Here is a 7,108-nt window from a genome sequence, read left to right as displayed (position 1 = left end):
ACACATGTTGGAATCAAAAGCTGAATGCCGTGAACCCACAACTTTGTACTGATGTAGAAAAAAAACAAGGACACACATCGGGCTACCTGCCGGGAAGAAACCCTGACTCTACTCCTCACCGATCCTCCAAGATTTACAGCAATACTCTCACCGAGACCCCACCCTCTCCGCCTCTAAACAACGGCTGCTGGTTTTTAGAGACAGTCAAGTCATGTCGCTTACGGGATGGACGGTGTTGTTACGGCAGCAGCCTTAGCGTTGACCCATGCGGTGCCAACAGACATGTGGATATACTCAGCCTTAGAGACTGCAAGACAACACTGACCGACCTGTTTTTCGGCAGAGAATAGTGACGAAACCCGACTGTCAAAACTTAAGTATACATATATATATAAAAGCTAAGAGTCCTCAGATCTGAATAAAGTTGTATTTAAATGTGGGTCATGCAGTGGAGGTCGTCTGTTTTATCCTTTTTTTTGTTCCTCATGGTTTTGGGTTTTTTTGTTTTTTTTCTCTCTGTTATGTGGCTGATATACTGTATGGATGATATGATGGCATTTACTGTGGTTTTCAAAATCTGCTAAAAATCAATAAAGTACACAAGAGTACTTCAATTGCTTCAGTTGTAGAGGAAGCCCGTTTCAGTATGTAGTCGTGTTTCATGTGTAGGAAGAGTGTGTCAACGATGCTGAAGTCTCAATTTTCTCATATTTGCATACCCATACTATGTGCCAACGGCAAAGAAAAGATGTGACAAAAATTTCTGCTGAGGGCTTTTTGCAGATTATACATGCACCGAGAGAAAAAAGGAGGGAAGAAAAAGAGCGGAGAGGAAAATGGGGTTGAGAGAGAGAGGAAGGAAATGTTTCAACTAGAATGATGCATGAACACAACTCCATCCTCTAATTAGCCTCCACTTTCTCCCCCCTCCTCTTTCGCTCGGATTCTTTGTTGTGCATCTTCGCACTCCCCCTTCATTTTTAGATGTAATTGACATTAAATTCACTCCACTTCTTAATTAAATCCCAGACAACTGTTAACGAGGGGACGGTTCAAACATTCAGCCCACAACATCCCTTTAAACAAGATCGATTAAGGCATGGCTGGCGGCGAAGCCAGGCCCCCCCCCCCCCTTCACGCCCCATTGTTCCCATAAAAGCGGCGTCTGCCTCAGGATAACCTTGCTGAAGATGATGAAAGGGAAGCAAATAAGTCAACAGGCAGACAGAAGAATAGAAATCTAATTTGGAAGAAAAGCAGGACTTCAGGTTAAAATGAAATCTGTGACGGCGGCGTTCTGGGTGGAACATGCGCACGGAGACACAGTGGGTGGAGACTGCAGGCAACAATCACTGATAATGGACATAAGGGTTTTACAACAAGTACAGCAGCTTTTTGTTGTCCGGGAGGGAAAAACAATTCAAAGAGCAAGAGCGTCTCGGAGAGGAAGAGGGCATTTCGGCATGAGTAATGGGAAGCTGGCCGGCAGTCAACTGAGAAAATAACTAGTCATGGCATGAGGAGGCGGGAGAAGGCGTGAAAATCATAAAATGATAAATAGACTTTCAGAAAAATAACCTTGAGGGATGAAAACATGTGTCTGAGAAACAAGACGAAATACAGACAGATGACAAATTAAAGGAAAAACCAAAAAAAAAAAAAAAAAAGGGTCAAATGTCCCTGTAACTCAGCGGCATCAAGAATCAATCCCCAGTTGAATGTGTGAGGTTGTCAGGTTTGGTCTGTATGTTCCAGTCCTGTGGTCTGCAGATCAATGTAATAGTAGAAGTGGGCGGGACTTTCACTGGAGGAGAACTCAACTCATCCAATCAAAGTTCATATCTGACTTCTATCAGTGATCAATAGGAACTAGACTGATATCTGGAACCATTTACATCTTCTAAACCATCAAAATATGGACCATTAGAAGGAAAAACAATTTTTTTTAAACTTCAGAAATTCATCAAAACTGTAAATTTCACAAAAAATGTGAACAAACTTCGTAAACATTGTTCCAAGGCAGCTATATAAAAAATTTGAAATGAATGCAAACCAATAGTTTTGGAGAAGAACATTGAAATCTAGACATTGGTGACCATGAGTTTGATCCTTCAAAGTCACTCAAGGTCAAAGGTCATGAACCCAAATGAAAGTCACATATGACTTTGATCAGTGATCAACAGTAATTATATATATTGATAACTCTAGTCATTTCCATGTTGTAAACCATCAAAATATGGACCATTATCAGTAAAGACAAGTTTTAAACTGCCAAAATTTGTCAAAATAAAAAAAATTCTTAAACAATTGTAGATATTGTTCCAAGGAAGTTACTTTTTTTTTTTTTTAATTAATCCAACCAGTAGTTTTGGAGAAGATTTTTGAAATGTAGACATTGTTGACCTTGAGTTTCACCCTTCAAGGTCACTCAAAGTCAAAGGTCATGGACCCAAATGAAAGTCCATATATGACTTCTATCAGTGATCAACAGGAACTATACAGTTATCTGGAACCATTTACATGTTATAAACCATTAAAATATGAACCATTAGAAGGAAAGGCTAATTTTAAATATTTCAAAAATTCATCAAAACTTTAAAAATCCAAATTTCTGACAACTGTGAACACACTTTGCAGAAATTGTCAAAAGGAAGCTGCATAAAATCTGAAAATGAATCTGACCAGTAGTTTCTTGCGAGAAGATGTTTGAAGAAACTGCTAACGAAGATGCCGCCGACTACAGCACCTTCACAGTATCTTCTGGTCTATGGGGTCGGTGAAATCAAACCAGGGTCACAGTCAGGTGTTTTAACCACACACCTGGAGGACAACTGCAGCGCTCCTGACATTGACTCCACCATCTATGAACTCCACCTGAGGCATAAACACCATCTAACGACAGATAATCCTTCAGTTCGAGGTTTTCATGGTGTAAGTGTGAACCTGTGTTGAACATGTGGGTCCAGTATCTGCCGGGGGGGGCGGGGGGGGGATCAGTGGGGTTCGGACCTAGTGACTGTGAAGGACAAGGCCACAATTCAACGCCCGACAGGTGCAAAGCTGCTCACACCAGCAGGTAAATACACCAAAATAATCAGGGTTGTCATTTACACAAGCACTGGGATTCCATGGTGCATTCAGGTGCACCTCATAAACTCTGACATTACCACTTGTATAAAAGTGTCTCCATTCCACAGTTACAAACGTCCTGTCAGTTTGGTTTTACATTAACTCTAAAGCCTTATTCAGATGGGATTAGTCTGACATAGGTATGTGGGGTAAAGTAATAATAACCCAGACTGAACTCATGAAATTGCGTTGTATATGACGCAAGTTTATTGCATTTGGCGTGCTATACGTACGCATTTTCATGCTTTTGCGTGTATTTAAGTAAGTAAGTAAAGTTTATTTATAAAGGGCTTTTCACAAATAAAAATCAAAGTGCTGTACATAAAACAGGTGCAACAAAACAACATTAGAATAATTTCATAACTAAATAAAAGGATAAATCCATCAACCAAAAGCTTTCCGAAAATAAAAACGTCTTGAATTGCTTTTTAAAAGAGTCCACGGAGTTGACCACACGGAGGGACAGGGGCGGGTCATTCCAGAGTCTGGGGGGGGGGGGGGGCTCCACCCTGAAAGGACAGGCCTACCCGGGTTTTAAAATGAGTCTCTGGGACTTTCAGGAGGTTCTGGCCTGAAGACCTAAGGGTGCGCCCTGAGAAGGAGGGGGCAACAAGTCAGCAACATAATGGGGGGGGTCTGACCACGCTATTTGATAATGCGTCTTTGTGCTAGCCACTAATCACGCTAATCGCTAACACTAATCGCTAATCCCGCTAACACTAATCGCTAGTCCCGCTAGCTGCTAATCATGCTATTTTACGCGGCGTAAATATACACACTGAAAGCTTATAATGCGTAGAGATAACGCACCAATTAAAAGTGATGAGTTATCTGTACGCAATTCATGAAATTAAATGGCATGTCAATACATTAGCCACTAATCGTGCTAATCGCTAACCCTAACCACGAATGGTGCCAGCTGCTAATCGCGGTAGTTGCTAACCCTAACCTCTAATCCCGCTAGCCACTAATCATGCTATTTTGCACGGCGTAAATATACACACTGAAAGCTTATAATGCGTACAGATAGCACGCCAATTAAAAGTGCCGAGTTATCTGTACGCAATTCATGTCAAATGGCGTGTCAATGCACTAGCCGCTAATTGCACTAATAGCTAACCACTAACCTAAACCACTAATCATGCTAGCCGCTATCATGGTAATCGCTAACCCTAACTGCTAATCCTACCAGCCGCTAATCATGCTATTTTACATGGCGTAAATATACACGTCAAAAGCTTATAATGCGTACCGATAACACACCGATTAAAAGTGTCGAGTTATCTGTACGCAATTCATGATATCACGTTGAACAGCGGACATTTTAGTCCCGTCCAAATGAGCTATGTAGGTAATCATTACTGTACAACGTCAATAAAAATTAACGCAACTTTTATCTTCTGTAAAGTGTCCAGGAAAATGACCCCCAGGTAAAACTAATAAACCAGTAGTTCATATGTGTGTAGATATTCCGTCATATCCTGTTAGAAGTGGTTTTTTCGCAGATTGAGGCTGAAGAAGCACGTTTTCCAGTCGGACAAGTGCGTGTGAAACCTTGTCGACTGTTGGAATTGGACGACAAACCCGATTCAGAAGCAAAAGAAGGTCGAAAGCACTGGTTCGAGGCACGGGACTTCTGATTGGTTTTAGATAAGATAAGCTACGTAGCGAGGCTATGTGGATAATAAAATAAATGTGAGTAGCTAAATCATCCGGTTGTAAAATGATATCAATATTAAACAGAAGAAGCATCATAGGAACATGACGACAGGAGGGGGACGGCGGTGCGTGAATGGATTAGCCCCTCCCACTTCTGGTAGTTTAACTGCTATTTCTTAATCCCATGCGAATTGTCCATTAATATTACCGACGTCCTGTGGTAAACTGACAGAAGCCCACGTGTCCATGTCCAACTAATCCAGTCTGAACAGCCCTTTAGACTTACATAAACTATTCAAACAGTCCGATTTGTCATTAATAGGACGATTCTTGTTTTTGTACAAGTCTAATGAAAGCTATTGAACAATTAATGCACAAAAAATCTAAATAAGACGATTCATTCTGGCTCATTTAGATTTTAAATGATATCGTGTGGATTTATGGGGGAACATTTCCTGTCTGCGTTTTATGTGCATTGCTTTGTTTCCCATTGAGCTTCAGATCTTTACGATGCATTCAAGTGCACCTTGTAAACCATGAATCTGCATTTAATTGGCCATGAAGGTGTTTGAAAATGGCACGGTTCGTATTATTTCTCATTTTCCACTGTTTTATTCCTGTCCTGTTCTTTCACGACAATGGTTTTAATATCTGGATACTAAAACCATTACATTCCTATTCGTTTCTATTGAATTATGGGAAATTCTATAAGAAAAATCGTGTTATCTTGATATAACTCTGGAAAATTCATCTACAACAGTATGTCTGATCATTTCCACTGCAGAAGGTTCTGTTTGTTTGTTGTGTTTGAAACAAATATTAAAGTACCTAAAAGACATTTATTTATTTTTTATTTATTTTTTCTTTATTTATTTTGCAGGTAAAACCATTCCTCTTGATCGGGGGGTACAGGACGACTAAAATAATAAATGAGAAATGTCAGATTACATGATGAAAATGTTTACATCTAAACTCTGCTTTAAAACACTGTGGAAAACATGGACAACTGGAAATATTCTACTTCGGTTTATCATTCCACATGTGTATTATAACGTACAGATCACAGTGGGTCTACAAATACATACGTATTTGTAGATATACGTACATATGTATTTGTATACATACAGATTTAGGACCACATATGAAAGTGGTCTGGGTCAGATTTAGGACCACATATGAACGTGGTCTGGGTCAGATTTAGGACCACATATGAAAGTGGTGGGTCAGATTTAGAACCACAAATGAAAGTGGTCTGGGTCAGATTTAGGACCACATATGAAAGTGGTCTGGGTCAGATTTAGGACCGCATATGAAAGTGGTCTGGGTCAGATTTAGGACCGCATATGAAAGTGGTCTGGGTCAGATTTAGGACCGCATATGAAAGTGGTCTGGGTCAGATTTAGGACCACATATAAAAGTGGTCTGGGTCAGATTTAGGACCACATATGAAAGTGGTCTGGGTCAGATTTAGGACCACATACAAAAGTGGTCTGGGTCAGATTTAGGACCACATATGAAAGTGGTCTGGGTCAGATTTAGGACCACATATAAAAGTGGTCTGGGTCAGATTTAGGACCACATATGAAGTGGTCTGGGTCAGATTTAGGACCACATATGAAAGTGGTCTGGGTCAGATTTAGGACCACATACAAATGTGGTCTGGGTCAGATTTAGGACCACATATGAAAGTGGTCTGGGTCAGATTTAGGACCACATATAAAAGTGGTCTGGGTCAGATTTAGGACCACATATGAAAGTGGTCTGGGTCAGATTAGTGCTGTTCAAACTGTCTTTAACAGATCAGATACAGGTCACATATGGACAAACTAATCAAATTTGGTCCACATCTACCTGCAGTCTGAGCGTAGCTGAAGACAGCTGCACAACCAACTTATTTCAGCTCCTTGAACATCATCACACGCCAGAGTGGGAGCAGCGTGTTGCACACGAAAATGACACGCCTGCTAAAATGCCACCACCAGCCCCAATCAAAATCAAAATCAAAAATCGAATTTTTAGAGAAAAAAATTCAGGAATTTATTTTTGGCTAGAATTGTGCATCCCTAATGCACAGAAACACTGTCATTAGATTTTTAATATACATATATAATATAATGTATATATATAAACAGATATAAAGCGTGACCAGAGGGCGGTCCGATGGCTCTTTGTGTAGATATAACCTCAGTATGGAGGCTATCGGGCTGACTATTTTATCCTGCAGTGTTAATTCTTAGTCCTTTCCGTCTCGACATGTTTCATTACAAAGTGCAGTCGGCGCTCTGCTGGTGGATGTTCCACTCCACAACATCATCTTCTC

Source organism: Sphaeramia orbicularis, chromosome 8 (genome assembly GCF_902148855.1).
Source record: "Sphaeramia orbicularis chromosome 8, fSphaOr1.1, whole genome shotgun sequence".
Classification (NCBI taxonomy): domain Eukaryota; kingdom Metazoa; phylum Chordata; class Actinopteri; order Kurtiformes; family Apogonidae; genus Sphaeramia; species Sphaeramia orbicularis.
The sequence above is the reverse complement of the archived record's forward strand: the minus strand, read 5'-3'. Positions refer to the sequence as shown.